The following is a 16387-nucleotide window of genomic DNA, read 5'->3' on the forward strand; positions in this document are numbered from 1 at the left end:
GATCGTGCGTATTTGCTTGTTTTCCGCACAGAACCAATACGCGGTAAGTGTGAAATACCACATTCAGTATTCCCAACGTAACACACATAACAATTTCCCTCTTCTTACCGCTTAAGCGCGACATTCATTTTACTGCTTTAGGCTTTTAACATATTATTTTTAGAGACGTTTAACATAGTAATAATTATAAATTGGAAACTTACCACTGCAATTTCACCTAAATTGCACTGTTAATTATTGTTTTTAAATATTTGCAAAAATTAAGTAAAGTCTACTACTCCACGAAACTTATTGCATTTCTGATACAAGTAACATTAAGGAAGCCGTGAAAAAATCAACAAGATTCCAGATGCCGATGTTATTACTGCAATATGTTATATAAATAATATTGTTAAAATATTAAAATGAAAAATAAATCATTACATAACCTTACCGTTTGTTTTAAGTTCGCATTTATAGACTGGGGGAAAAAAAATACAGACGTATATCACGGCCTGCTGGAGTATAGTAAACACAGAAAACATTTTATAGCAACAATAAACAAGAAAGATATTTTGGTTTTCCGAAGTTGCCGTCATTGAACAGAAATGAACATGGAGATTTCATTGCAACTAATTAGAAATTCGTCTTTCAGGTATGTAATAAACGATCTTCGCACAAAATAATGTACGATACACGAGCGGTATGTTTGTTTTCATGTTCTCGGAAATTAAAAAAGCTCAACTACGTTTCGCTTTTTCAATCTTTTCCTCAACCATGAAAACGTCAACATACCGCTCTTGTAACGTATATTACTATTTTTTTTCATTTCTGCGTGATTTCATTAACGTTACGTGAACGCCTACTTTTGTAACCTTCTACATGATAATGAGCAACTTGAAACGAAAACAGTGACACTACGCGTGCTGAAGCAGAATAAAGTGGCCGTATTTGGGCACTCTAGCTGTATGCAATTAATATCACTTAAATTCCAGTCGCTCCGTTTCAGAACAAATACACCAGCACCGCGAAACAAATATCCTACCAACTTCTGCGTGGGACCAGTACGAATTAGTACCAAGGCTGTCCTTCTTCGTATGTCCTAGCAAATAATAAATGACCACAAGTCAGTCAAATGATATTTAGTTGGGTGGAAGTTATTTCGAACTTAGACACGCACCCACCCCTAGCTCGATAGACTACGGAGCGCGCAAGTAGCGAGAATAAATCACACCCTGACCTGATTGCAAGAGATATCCACAGCACAAAAAGTGGAACTGTGTGTTCCAGGAAAGGACTGGGCGTTTTTGCAGCCACATGTTATTGTTTATGGTAGAGCGACCGACACTAATGAAGCCAATTGTGTCTTCGGATCTGTTTGCTGTGGCGTGCGTGCCTTATAGGAATTATATTGCGCCTAGTAATAACTCGAGATGTTCACAAATGATTCACATTCAGGTTTTATATCTCATTTGAAGGTCTGATTCCGACATTTATGGTTGACAATTGATTGTGGAGCACATTCCTTCTGGGTATTTCTGTTATTCTAGTCTTCCACATTCAACCACGGCTCCATTCTCTCCTTATAATCTCTTCATCTATAATAGTACATTATGCAACGAGTCTATAATGGTAGTAATTAAGACGCGAGTATGTTTATGAAACGAGCGCAAGCGAGTTTCATAATTTTCATACGAGCGTCTTAATTACCATTACAGGCAAGTTTCATACGACTTTTTATGCTCCACCATATTTCTAACTTGAAATTATTCATAAGTATTCATGTTATTCTTATCTGACTGAGGAGCGGAACTGACCTTGTGCAATATCTCGTAAATTGTGAGATGTGCGCAGACACGAAAATATTGATTTTTTCCGAGAAACAAATGTCATTGACCTTGATATAATCTAGAGAGTAAAATAAACATTACTCTTCATATAGCCTTGAAATTGATTTAGACATTGAAAAACAAGATGACAAATTGAATTTATTTGAATATTATTTACAATTAACGCTAATTATTATAGTAACAGAACGTAATCTTCTGCGACAGTATTGGATTTCCAGCCTCCGTGACGTTTCGCTAGTTGTATTTCGATTGCATATTCGAGAATTATCGATACTTGCGCTTTCATATTGCTACAATGGTGTTTTCTGATTGGTGGAACACCTGAACTTTAATGAATAGGTGTACTTTAATGATGTCCATTAAAGGGCTGCTACCAGGTGTATAATTACTACATTTCGGCATGGTCGAGCATAAATAACATTTCTTGTTCGAATAAAACCAAAACGTTTAACACTACACCTCATTGTCTTAGGCTTCTGTTATTACTGAGAACTCCTTGGCAACAATGTACAGAGAGGAAGTGAATTAGCCTAGCAAATTTTGAGAGAGAATAGCTCATGTTGTAGGTTATGTAACCAAAATTTATAATATGATATTGGTGGAAAGTTAATAGTTTTTTTTTTTCAGAAAAAATGTTTTTTTTATGTTTAACAACCTCTTATTCGGTAACTATTGCGAGTAGGATCGTGATTTTTGTTCATATCGATAACAAAAATAATATATCCCTCTGATGTATTTCATTCGAAGATCCATTACTCTCTTTCATTAATTTCAATAAGCTTGTAATTTGCATTTATTACATTATTCATATTAAATACTGTTCAATATGTTCAATATTAAAAGCTTTCCTTCATCCTGTTCCTTGCAGATAAAGAGGTGCGATTTAAGAAACCACAAGTGCTATTTAGGAAACTAGTTGCCTAAATGACACCACTGACAAGTGTTTCGAAAATGTCATTCTAATTAAAAAATATAAAATCAAATTCAAGGATTCCTCTTTACATGAAAGGCAAATGTTCTGGGAATGTACCTCTGTAAAGGAATGCAGAAAATAAAAACTGTATTGTTCAATAATAGTACATTATGCAACGAGCCTATAATTAAGGTAATTAAGAAGTGAGTATGGATATTTATGAAACGAGCGCAAGCGAGTTTCATAATTTTCATACGAGCTTCTTAATTACCATTATAGGCCAGTTTCATACGACTTTTTATGCTCGACCATATTTCTAACTTGATATTATTAATTTTATTGTATCTGACCAGGAGCAATGTTCCATATGTTGTGAGATGTGCGCAGACGCGAAAGTATTGATTTTTTCCGAGGAACAGATGTCCACATTGACCTTGCTAGGCCATAAGAACCTACAGAGATAGCATTGAAACTAAATTAGACATTGAAAAACGAGATGACAAATTGAATTTATTTGAATATTATTTACAATTAACGCTAATTATTATAGTAACAGAACATAACCTTCTGCGACAGTATTGGATTTCCAGCCTCCGTGACTTTTCGCTAATTCTCTTTCGATTGCATATCCGAGAATAATCTATACTTGCGGTTTTATAACGGTAGAAAGCTGACCTGTCATTGGCTGAACAGTTGTAACCTGAGTCGTCATTGGCTGAAAGACCTGGCCTTTAATGAGTAGGTGTACTTTAATGACGTGCATTAAAGGTCTGCTACTAGGTGTATAATTACTACATTTCGGCATGGTCGAGCATAAAAATTATAAATGATAAAGTGGTGCGATATAGGCAACCTTACCCTAGTGTCAGTGAGGTACAAAATCAACGTTTGAGACAACACAGGGCAATACAAGAGCAGGTCTATGCTCTAAACGTGTTTCACAATACAATTTACTCAAAGCCATGATAGTACACATAGTGAAGGCAAACTACACGACCACAAAACAGATTTGTACGTCACGAGTCGGTCAAAATATTGACTCACTTTCCAGTACCAACGGATAATTCGTATTTGTTTGGTTGCCTGAGAGCTGGAATTTGTCTGCAAGTCCATATAAAGGGCAGTCAAATCAAAAGATGGACCAGGAAGTTGTAGGCTTCCTGGACCGATTGATACGATCTCCTTTGACAGCACCAGCCGCTCTGTGGCCCCGGGCCTAGTCCCACGCCCATGCAGTCATTATCACCGCTGAAGACATATCATTATGAGCTGCACCTGCTGGGAATTGCACGTTATTGACTGTTATGTAAAAGTCGACTGCGAGAATTGCACGGAACTCTGAGGACAGACAAAAAAGGAACCGGAATGGAAATTGAAAATAAGGAGTGTCAGATTATTTCCATGACGAATATGAAATATTTTCAATAACAGTCCTGGTTTCACGCCTGCAGTGAATAACAGCTTCCTGAGTAGATTTCGATCTAGAGATATGGAACACCGATCTAGAGATCACCTTGAAACAATATTTAGCACAAGACTTGTACGTTTTATTTTGAAATGAAAGTCACAAAATTGGGATGAACTCGGAACCGATTTTAACATTGAACAATTCTTTCATCCATTCGAAGAAAATGTAGAAAAAAGAAATTAATACTCTAAAAAAATTATTTGTATGAACAGTGAAGCGATGAGAAATATCTAAAGGTACGGTCACACGTCGCTACTTTTGCAGCGCTACTTTTATACTGCAGCTGCAAAAGTTGCGTGTCGTGTTCACACGTAAGCCAAAAGTAGCACGCTGCACGCTACTTTTCGTGCTGCGCAACCCGAGTGCAGCAAAAGTTGTAACTGGAGGTTGCGAGTCTGTTCACACACAAGGCGCTACTTTTGCAGCCGCAGTCATGCTGCAGGTTTCCATCTCCGTGTTGACTTCTCAATATACATTTTGTGGTTATGTTCGCATTATTAAGAAACTCATGCGAAAGCTTCCTTATCTATTATTTGCTTTTCTGCCATGACTAATATTCAGAAATTGGCATTATTTTTACTATAAAGCTTTTAAAAAGGCCTATATACTTAAATGATAACCAACAGTATATTCACGTAATCAATGTTGACAACCCTCCTGTTTGGTACTACGCTACGGAAAATTTAAAAAATGAATTATATCGTCAGCAATTATGCTCAGACTGTGTTGTGTATTTAATAACTGTTGCAAATAATTTATTTTCATCACATCTAACATTAAAATATATCCAAACAATAAAAGTATCATTGGCACATTTGGGTGATAACACTGGTTGCAACCGCAGCAAAAGTTTCAACAAAACCGATATCAAAAATGCTGCGGCCGCAACCCTGAAAACCCTGTTCACACGTCGCTACTTCTAAGCTGCGCGCAGCATGGAAAAGTAGCGAGCTGCAGGTTCGGCAGCGCTACTTTTCGGGTTGCACCGTTGTTCACAGGTCGCAGTACGAGAGTTGCGCAGTTTTTTGTACTGCAGCGCTGCAAAAGTAGCGGCTTGTGATCGTACCTTAATAGAGTAAATTTTTGTTTGGTTTATTTACATATATTGGTAATTTTTATATTATGCTGTCCACACCTATGGAGTAACGGTTAGCGCGTCTGGCCGCGAAACCAGGTGGCCCGGGTTCGATTCCCGGTCGGGGCAAGTTACCTGGTTGAGGTTTTTCCCGGGGTTTTCCCTCAACCCAATATGAACAAATGCTGGGTAAACTTTAGGTGCTGGACTCCGGACTCATTTCACAGGCATTATGACCTTCATCTCATTCAGACGCTAAATAACCTATGATGTTGATAAAGCGTCGTAAAATAACCTACTAAAAATATTATGTTATATATTGCAATTATTGTTTTTGTATTCATAGTGTCATATTCTTCACCTGACATAATTAGGAACATTAAATCCAGACGTTTGAGATGGGCAGGGCATGTAGCACGTATGGCCGAATCCAGAAATGCATATAGAGTGTTAGTTGGGAGGCCGGAAGGAAAAAGACCTTTGGGGAGGCTGAGACGTAGATGCGAAGATAATATTAAAATGGATTTGAGGGAGGTGGGATATGATGACAGAGACTGGATTAATCTTGCTCAGGATAGGGACCGATGGCGGGCTTATGTGAGGGTGGCAATGAACCTCCGGGTTCCTTAAAAGCCAATAAGTAAGTAAGTAAGTAAGTAAGTAAGTAAGTAACCATGGTCTTCGTCTTATTTGGATTTATCTTCATTCCATACTGCTCACAGCTGTCATTTAGCTCCAATAGGATATCCCTTAGTATCATCTCCTCTTCTGCTAACAACGCCATGTCATCAGCAGATCTTATGCAATTCATTTTCCTTCCTCCTATTATCAACCTTCCCATGTTCAAAAGGCCAAACTTACTTCAAAACCGATAGTGATTTCTCTTGTGGATTTATGCTCGACCATGCCGAAATGTAGTAATTATACACCTGGTAGCAGCCCTTTAATGGACCTCATTAAAGTACACCTATTCATTAAAGTTCAAGTGTTCCACCAATCAGAAAACACCATTGTAGCAATATGAAAGCGCAAGTATCGATTATTCTCGGATATGCAATCGAAAGAGAATTAGCGAAAAGTCACGGAGGCTGGAAATCCAATACTGTCGCAGAAGGTTATGTTCTGTTACTATAATAATTAGCGTTAATTGTAAATAATATTCAAATAAATTCAATTTGTCATCTCGTTTTTCAATGTCTAAATCAATTTCTAGGTTATATTAAGATTAATCTTTATTTTACTCTTCAGGTTATATGAAGGTCAATGACATTTGTTTCTCGGAAAAAATCAATACTTTCGCGTCTGCGCACATCTCACAAATTACGAGATATTGCACTAGGTCAGTTCCGCTCCCCAGTCAGATAAGAATAACATGAATACTTTTGAATAATTTCAAGTTAGAAATATGGTCGAGCATAAAAAGTCGCATGAAACTTGTCTATAATGGTAATTAAGATGCTCGTATGAAAATTATGAAACGAGCTTGCGCTCGTTTCATCAACATACTCGCGTCTTAATTACTACCATTATAGGCTCGTTGCATAATGTACTATTATGCTCGACCATGCCGAAATGTAGTAATTATACACCTGGTAGCAGTCCTTTAATTCATGTCATTAAAGTACACCTACTCATTAAAGTACAGGTGTTCAGCCAATGACAACTCAGCTTACAGGTGCTCAGCCAATGACAAGTTAGATTTGTACCGTTATAAAACTTCAAGTATCGATTATTCTCGGATATGCAATCGAAAGAGAATTAGCGAAAAGTCACGGAGGCAGGAAATCCAATACTGACGCAGAAGATTATGTTCTGTTACTATAATAATTAGCGTTAATTGTAAATAATATTCAAATAAATTCAATTTGTCATCTCGTTTTTCAATGTCGAATTCAATAATCAAGGTTATAATATTATAATATTATCAAGTTTAACGGGACTACGTCAAGGTCAATGGCATTATTGTTCCTCGGAAAAAATCAATACTTTCGCGTCTGCGCACATCTCACAATTCACGACCTAGAACAAAGTCACTTCCGGTCTTGTCAGATACAAATAAAATGTATACATCTGAATACCAGTAATTTCAAGTTAGAAATATGTTCGAGCATAAAAAGTCGTATGAAACTCGCCTATAATGGTAATTAAGAAGCTCGTATGAAAATTATGAAACTCGCTTGCGCTCGTTTCATAAATATCCATACTCGATTCTTAATTACTATCATTATAGGCTCGTTGCATAATGTACTATTATTTTATTGGGTTATTTTACTACGCTGTATCAACATCTAGGTTATTTAGCGTCTGAATGAAATGAAGGTGATAATGCCAGTGAAATGAGTCCGGGGTCCAGCGTCGAAAGTTACCCAGTATTTGCTCGTATTGGATTGAGGGAAAAAACCTCAACCACGTAACTTGCCCCGGCCGGAATTCGAACCCGGGCCACCTGGTTTCGCGGCCAGACGCCCCTTACTATCATCTCCTCTTCTGCTAACAACGTCAGTCATCAGCAGATCTTATGCAATTCATTTTTCTTCCTCCTATTATCAACCTTGCCATGTTCAAAAGGTCAAACTTACTTGAAAACCGATAGTGATTTCTCTTGTGGATTTATGTTATCCTATCCAGCAGGAAAATGTCTGAATTGAATATGGAGGAGGAGGCTGCAGAAAATACAAGGATTGTACAAAACTGGCAACATTATAAATTATATTTCCTCCGCACAGATTTTGACAATTCCTCCGCGCAGTCGCAGTGTGGGAGGATCTGTACATGACATCGGACGTATTGCATGTCACGTGGGCGGGCGGCTCGTTGAAGATGCGACTGTGCGCGAGGTGCTGTCCTTTCCGGGAGGATGAGTGGTCGCAACCAGTTGGCAGGCGGCATCCCCCACGCGCCGGCGCAGAACACAAACGCTCGCACCTAACCTTCAGCGAAGGCCTCCCTGCTTGTCCACTGCCCACGCGGTTGCAACTCGCACTTGTAACAAAAACTGCAGCCATCCTGCTCCCTATTGCGCCTCAGTATTTACTTTGTGTACCTCTACAATGATTTCTAAACAGAATATATCTGACTGCCACTTTACCGGAAGAATGGAAAAATAGTGTAATTATTCCCATATATAAAACAGGAGATAAACAGAATGTTGAAAACTATAGAGGGATTAGTATCCTCAACACATGTTATAAGATATTTAGTAGGATTTTAAATGAAAAATTAAAAAAAACATGCTGAAACTTTCCTTCTGGAGTGTCAAAATGGCTTTAGAAAAGGAAGATCATGTGTAGATCCATTATTTAGTATCAAACTATTGTTAGAAAAAAGAAGAGAATTTAATTTAGAAACCCGTATAGCTTTTATTGATTTTGTGAAAGCTTTTGATAAAGTCCGAAGAGACCTTTTATTCGACATATTACAAGATAAAAATATTCCAAATTTGCTATTACAAAATATAATAGAAATCTACACAGACAACAAAATAAGTGTCAAAATAAATAACTGTATATTCGAAAGAAAATTAGTTAATAATGGAGTTCGACAAGGTTGTCCACTATCACCAACTTTATTTAATATGTATATAAATGAAATTATTTTAAAATGGAACCAAATCTACACATCAGGAATCAAAATAACCAGTGCTCTAACATTAAATACCTTACTCCATGCCGATGATCAAGTCATAATTTCCAATTCAGAGGATAATTTACAAAGAGGATTGTATACATTAAATAAAATATTAAAAGATTTTGGGATGGAAATTTCAGCACAAACATCAAAAGTAATGGCATTTTTAGGACAAGACCCAGTGAGAAGTAAGATAATACACAATAACCAATGCCTCGAACAAGTGCAAAATTTCAATTATCTGGGTTGTGAAATATCTTATCAAAATGAAAAAGATGTGAACAAGAAAATTACCAAATTTACACAAATTCTAGGAATAATAAACAATACATTAAAAGCTAAATTAGTACAAAAATCTACAAGAATAAAAATATATAATACACTAGCATTACCCATCCTTCTATACGGAAGCGAGAATTGGACATTAAATAAAAAAGACATGAACAGAATCAAAGCAACGGAAATGAAATTTTTGAGGAGGACAGCAGGACATACTCTTTTAGACCGAAAAAGGAATGAAGAAATTTTAGAACAATTAGAAGTAGAGTCAGTAGAAGAAAAAATCAGCAGATACAAATTCAATTGGCTAGATCATGTAAGAAGAATGGAAAATTCAAGAATCCCAAAAATTATGATGCAGTATAAACCTAGAGGACATCGTCGACCAGGAAGACCTTTTAGAAGACTGCTAGATGGGGCCGAAACAGGTCTACAGAGGCCTAATTCGTGAAGGATGATGATGATGACCTCTACAATGATTTAAGGCGCATCGTTAGGATCCCTTTCATTTGCTTGTTGGAGAACTTTCGTGCTCAGAGCTGACTTCAAACACTTTTCACCAGGAGAGGAGACGATAAAATCACCAGGAAGGGTTTTCAAAATTAAATTAATCCATTGAAAAAAAATAGTATGTAAAATTATAATACTAGTACTTGTTAGACTATACTTCGTTCCATTACATGAAAGCCTTTGTTTGTTGTCCAATACTTTTATTTCTATTTCTTATCTACTTCTCTCTGCTCTGTATTTGTTTTTTTTTTTTGTATATGCCTATTTGTATTTTGGTTGTGTGGAAGAGAAGGCCTGTTGACCATAACTGCACCAGATTGAATGAATTTTTTTTAAATTTTATTGGGTTATTTTACGACGCTGTATCAACATCTAGGTTATTTAGCGTCTGAATGATATGAAGGTGATAATGCCGGTGAAATGAGTCCGGGGTCCAGCACCGAAAGTTACCCAGCATTTCCTCGTGTTGGGTTGAGGGAAAACCCCGGAAAAAACCTCAACCAGGTAACTTGCCCCGACCGGGATTCGAACCCGGGCCGCCTGGTTTCGCGGCCAGACGCGCTGACCGTTACACCACAGGTGTGGACCGATTGAATGAATAAATAAATGAATAAATAAATACATTAGTAAATAAAAATAACTAAATAAATATGTTACTATACAAATAAATAAATAAATAAATAAATAAATAAATAAATAAATGCGTATTTGTATTTTGGTTGTGTGGAAGAGAAGGCCTGATGGCCCTAACTGCACCAGTTTGAATAAATAAATAAATAAATAAATAAATTAGTAAATAAAAATAACTAAATAAATAGATATCTATACAAATACCTAATAAATAAATAAATAAATAAATAAATAAATAAATAAATAAATAAATAAATAAATAAATAAATAAATAAATAAATAAATAAATAAATAAATAAATAAATAAATAAGTAAATAAATATATTCGTATTTGTATTTTGGTTGTGTGGAAAGGAAGGCCTGATGGCCCTAACTGCAGCAGTTTGAATAAATAAATAAATAAATTAGTAAATAAAAATAACAAAATAAATAGATTACTATACAAATACCTAATAAATAAATAAATAAATAAATAAATAAATAAATAAATAAATAAATATATGCGCATTTGTATTTTGGTTGTGTGGAAGAGAAGGCCTGATGGCCCTAACTGCACCAGTTTGAATAAATAAATAAATAAATAAATAAATAAATAAATAAATAAATAAATAAATAAATAAATAAATAAATAAATAAAGTGTTGAATAAATACTGTAATTAGTCTGCAGAATTGCAATAATTGATTTTTAATTAATAATAAGCTATATTTTGCAGTTTATTAGGGAAATTTAGTCCTTTCTAGGGAGAAAAGCGATGGCTAGCAAAATTTCAGCACATGGGGTTGGCAACGCTGATTTCAAGTGAAACGCGAAGGGCACTTGGCTGTCGACAGTTCGTCTTCATCCGCCCTTTATAATTACTGGAGATCAGAGTCACGCTTGAACATTAAAGAATCTTGCTTAAGATAATCCCTCATGAATAGCAGGCATATATGTTAATCTTGTATATTTGCATGGGTGGAGTACATCTTCAGCTCAAATATAAAGCGAGAAATGCAAATTTATTTCGTACTCTTGTGTTGGGTGAGTTGGCTGTTCCAACTACGTACAGTGTTCTCTTCTTATTTTGTGATTGTGTTCACAACCTTCCGCAAGCCATCCAGATTGTTCCGTAAATAAAAAAATATTTTAAGAATCGAAAGTAAATATTAGGTAGAACTGACATTGTTTTGTTGATTATTTTAGTAAAAATGCATGTTATAAAGATGACACATAGCTACTATAGTCTATCATTATGCATTTAATCACCACTAATGTAGTTTATCCTCTTAAGGGGGCACTCAACTATATTTTGCAACTTTTTTCCTATTTGACCAAATCTTTTTCAAATTTGAGGAAAAAGTTTAATATACACATGGAAAGTAACATGCAAAATCTTAGCTCATTAGATCCAATACTTTTCAAAATAAAAAATATTTCAATTTTTAATCAATCATTAATTGAAATATCACTTTTAATTATCTTTTTTTTTTTATTTTTTGGCTTTGTGCATTTGCCTATGACTTCTCAATGACTAGGGGAAGAATTCTGCATATTGATTTAGTTCTGTCACGTAAATTAGTGTAGAAATTTAATTTTTCATTTCTATGACACTTTTTCTGCAATTTTTAAGTTGAGTGTCCCCTTAACCAATCATGTCAGACTGGAGCAATACACAAACTCCACAAGGCCTGCAGGGCTGCCTGTTATTTTGCTTGGCACGGTGCAAAGCCATCCGTTTAACAGAGCATAGGAATGGAATAGGATTTCGGGATGGGACACTACGACCCAGCACTGCGACAACTACGATCTTGTCTACCATGAGTGTCACTATAGATTTTTCCATGAAAAATTTCAGACCTGACCGGGACTCGAATCCAGACCGCCTGCCTAACAGGCTGAAGGTTTAACCACTCGGCATCGCAGGCGTTAAGATACAGAGTGATTTATATAGAACTGACACATTTCTTTCATTAATTGTTTCAAAACGAATTGTGCTAGCGACAACTTATTATGCCTAAAATGTAGAGGAATTTTGGGAGATTATTTACCTCTATAGCAAATGTTGTCCGGCGTTGTCAAATCCGGAGATCTCGGTGGCCACAGGTTCCTGGAAATTATTCGGTCGTCACATAACCGGATGAATGGATCCATGCTTCATCTGTGAACCATGTGATGGACAATATGGCAGGATTTTGCACATTGAACGTCTGAAACCAACGACAATAATTCAATATTTTATCCTTATCTGGTTCCTGTAGCTGATGAACAACCGTAACCCTATATGGTTTTAGACTCTCTGACACATTGAGTAGGTGTACCCTGTCTCCTACGACAAACGTCTTAATGATTTTTTGGGTGACTGCTCCAGTCGTGCTCTTACGTCAACAACAACCGTGGGAAGCCTAGATGAACGATGCTTGCCCTTCCGTTGGAAATTCATTCAATGACCCAATTTTAGCACCAAATTAAGCAGAATGTTCTGGAGTTTCGATTCCTTGTCACTAGATGCGCAGATGTTTATGTTTTATTCCTATTGTTGGCAGCTGTTTTCGACATTTTGTGTCAACGTGAAAATGCAGTACACATTAAATCAACGACTCTTCCTTGTGAAGCAATACTGGATTACGAATTCAATTACAGCTACTCAAAGGGCATACCAGAGATAATTTGGTGTTCGCAATCCTCCCAAAAGAAACACAATACTGGGAGTGGTAAACAAATTGGAAACAACTTGATCTCTGGTGAGTGAAAAGGGTAAGCATCGTTCATCTAGGCTTCCCACGGTTGTTGTTGACGTAAGAGCACGACTGGAGCAGTCACCCAAAAAATCATTAAGACGTTTGTCGCAGGAGACAGGGTACACCTACTCAATGTGTCAGAGAGCCTAAAGCCATATAGGGTTACGGTTGTTCATCAGCTACAGGAACCAGATAAGGATAAAAGATTGAATTATTGTCGTTGGTTTCAGACGTTCAATGTGCAAAATCCTGCCATACTGTCCATCACATGGTTCACAGATGAAGCATGGTTCCATTCATCCGGTTATGTGACGACCGAATAATTTCCAGGAACCTGTGGCCACCGAGATCTCCGGATTTGGCAACGCCGGACAACATTTGCTATAGAGGTAAATAATCTCCCAAAATTCCTCTACATTTTAGGTATAATAATGTTGTCGCTAGCACAATTCGTTTTGAAACAATTAATGAAAGAAATGTGTCAGTTCTATATAAATCACTCTGTAGCATGGAAGAAACGCAAGACAAAAAATTGAAGCAGTTTCCGCTGGAGTTTCGATAATTATCTTTTGATTAAATTATAACAGGAAAGTCACATTTTTTTCTCTCTCGTCTTAAAGTATCAAAGTTTTCTTAAACAGTGTTAAACTATTTGGAAGGAGGCAGAATATGAGAGAGTGGAAACGGGGCTCGACTTAAGGTCCGCAGCAAATGCACAGACTCGTCTGGAGTGAAAGCAGGAGACAAGCTTCCAGTTCTTCGTGAGCAGCGGAACGTTTGTTCTGGGAAATGTATTCCTTAATTACGTAACACATAGAACAGCAACCTGCTGTATGTCGGCGGGCTTGTAACACAGGACAGCTGAGTGCGATTTAAAGAAAGTATAGCTAGAAGGCTAAACAAAGGAGATGCTGCGCAAGGGTATGACAGATGAAAACTTAGGTTTAAATGCCTCAATTAGTTACCGAACTGTCGTATATGAATGAAGCAGGAATTTAAAGTAACACGAGATGAGATGACAATTTTTTTGCAGTCGTTAAAGGTTGTTCCAAATGAAATGGAATACGGCGATATAAAAAAAATAAAATTTATTTTTATGCTGAAGATACTGAGTTCACACGCGAATACAGCAGTCGCGTTTCTGACTAATTTCAGCGAACCAGCTTCAATTCTAGACACAGCAGTGGAAACAGGCACATCTTCTTCCCGCTAGGACTGGGCTTGTGTTTGTTGTGCATTGTCCTTGCACCACGCTGACGGCATGGTTATAGAGTCTAATAATTTGCGAATGTCTAAAGTTGTTTCGCAATCCGTAAAAGAGTAGGACGGAGCGGGCCAAAGGTCAATTATTCTTGAACGTAGATGATAAAGGGAACTGGATAGAATGCACAATAATCGTATCCAAAAGTGTTCAAATATCGATAAACTGAAAAAGAATATAATTAATATAAATAAAAAAATTGAGACCCAAGAAGCTGAACGCGGAGAAGGCAGACAATTAGTAGTTAACGAGTGGGTGAGTGCACGATTAGGCTAATACAGTGAAGAGCTGATTGAGCGAATAATAATTGGTTCTTTGAGAGAGTGAATTGGCGATTGTGTGAGTGAATTGGCGATTGAGCAAGTAGGCCTAATTGGTTGATTGAGATAGTGAATTGGTGATTGAGCCAGTAATTGATTGAGAGAGTGAACTGGCGATTGAGCGAGTGAATTGGTGATTGAGCCAGTAATTGTATGATTGAGAGAGTGAATTGGTGATTGAGCCAGTAATTGTATGATTGAGAGAGTGAATTGGCGATTGAGCAAGTAATTGGTTGATTGAGAGAGTGAATTGGTGATTGAGCCAGTAATTGTATGATTGAGAGAGTGAATTGGCGATTGAGCCAGTAATTGGTTGATTGAGAGAGTGAATTGGTGATTGGGCCAGTAATTGTATGATTGAGAGAGTAAATTGGCGATTGAGCAAGTAATTGGTTGATTGAGAGAGTGAATTGGTGATTGAGCCAGTAATTGTCTGATTGAGAGAGTGAATTGGCGATTGAGCAAGTAATTGGTTGATTGAGAGAGTGAATTGGTGATTGAGCCAGTAATTGTATGATTGAGAGAGTGAATTGGCGATTGAGCAAGTAATTGGTTGATTGAGAGAGTGAATTGGTGATTGAGCCAGTAATTGATTGAGAGAGTGAATTGGCGATTGAGCAAGTAATTGGTTGATTGAGAGAGTGAATTGGCGATTGAGCAAGTAATTGGTTGATTGAGAGAGTGAATTGGCGATTGAGCAAGTAATTGGTTGATTGAGAGAGTGAATTGGCGATTGAGCAAGTAATTGGTTGATTGAGAGAGTGAATTGGTGATTGAGCCAGTAATTGGTTGATTGAGAGAGTGAATTGGTGATTGAGCCAGTAATTGGTTGATTGAGAGAGTGAATTGGCGATTGAGCCAGTAATTGATTGATTGAGAGAGTGAATTGGTGATTGAGCCAGTAATTGGTTGATTGAGAGAGTGAATTGGCGATTGAGCCAGTAATTGTTTGATTGAGAGAGTGAATTGGCGATTGAGCAAGTAATTGGTTGATTGAGAGAGTGAATTGGTGATTGAGCCAGTAATTGGTTGATTGAGAGAGTGAATTGGTGATTGAGCCAGTAATTGAGAGAGTGAATTGGTGATTGAGCCAGTAATTGTTTGATTGAGAGAGTGAATTGGCGATTGAGCCAGTAATTGATTGAGAGAGTGAATTGGCGATTGAGCGAGTGAATTGGTGATTGAGCCAGTAATTGTTTGATTGAGAGAGTGAATTGGCGATTATAGAAGTAAACGTGTCTTTAATTAGTGAATGTGTGGTTAATGAGTGAATATGTGATTAACAAGTGAATGTGATTAAATAAGTGAATATGTGATTAGTTAGTGAATGTGTGATTAATAAGTGAATATGTGATTAATTAGTGAATGTGTGATTAATAAGTGAATATGTGATTAATTAGTGAATGTGTGATTAATAAGTGAATATGTGATTAATTAGTGAATGTGTGATTAATAAGTGAATATGTGATTAATTAGTGAATGTGTGATTAATAAGTGAATATGTGATTAATTAGTGAATGTGTGATTAATAAGTGAGTATGTGATTAATGAGTGAATATGTGATTAACAAGTGAATGTGATTAAATAAGTGAATATGTGATTAATTAGTGAATGTGTGATTAATAAGTGAATATGTGATTAATAAGTGAATATGTGATTAATGAGTGAATAGTATGTGACTAAATAAGTGAATGTGTGATTAAATAAGTGAATATGTGATTAATTAATGAATGTATGATTAATTAGTGAATGTGTG

This window comes from Periplaneta americana, chromosome 11 (assembly GCF_040183065.1).
Source record: "Periplaneta americana isolate PAMFEO1 chromosome 11, P.americana_PAMFEO1_priV1, whole genome shotgun sequence".
Lineage (NCBI taxonomy): Eukaryota > Metazoa > Arthropoda > Insecta > Blattodea > Blattidae > Periplaneta > Periplaneta americana.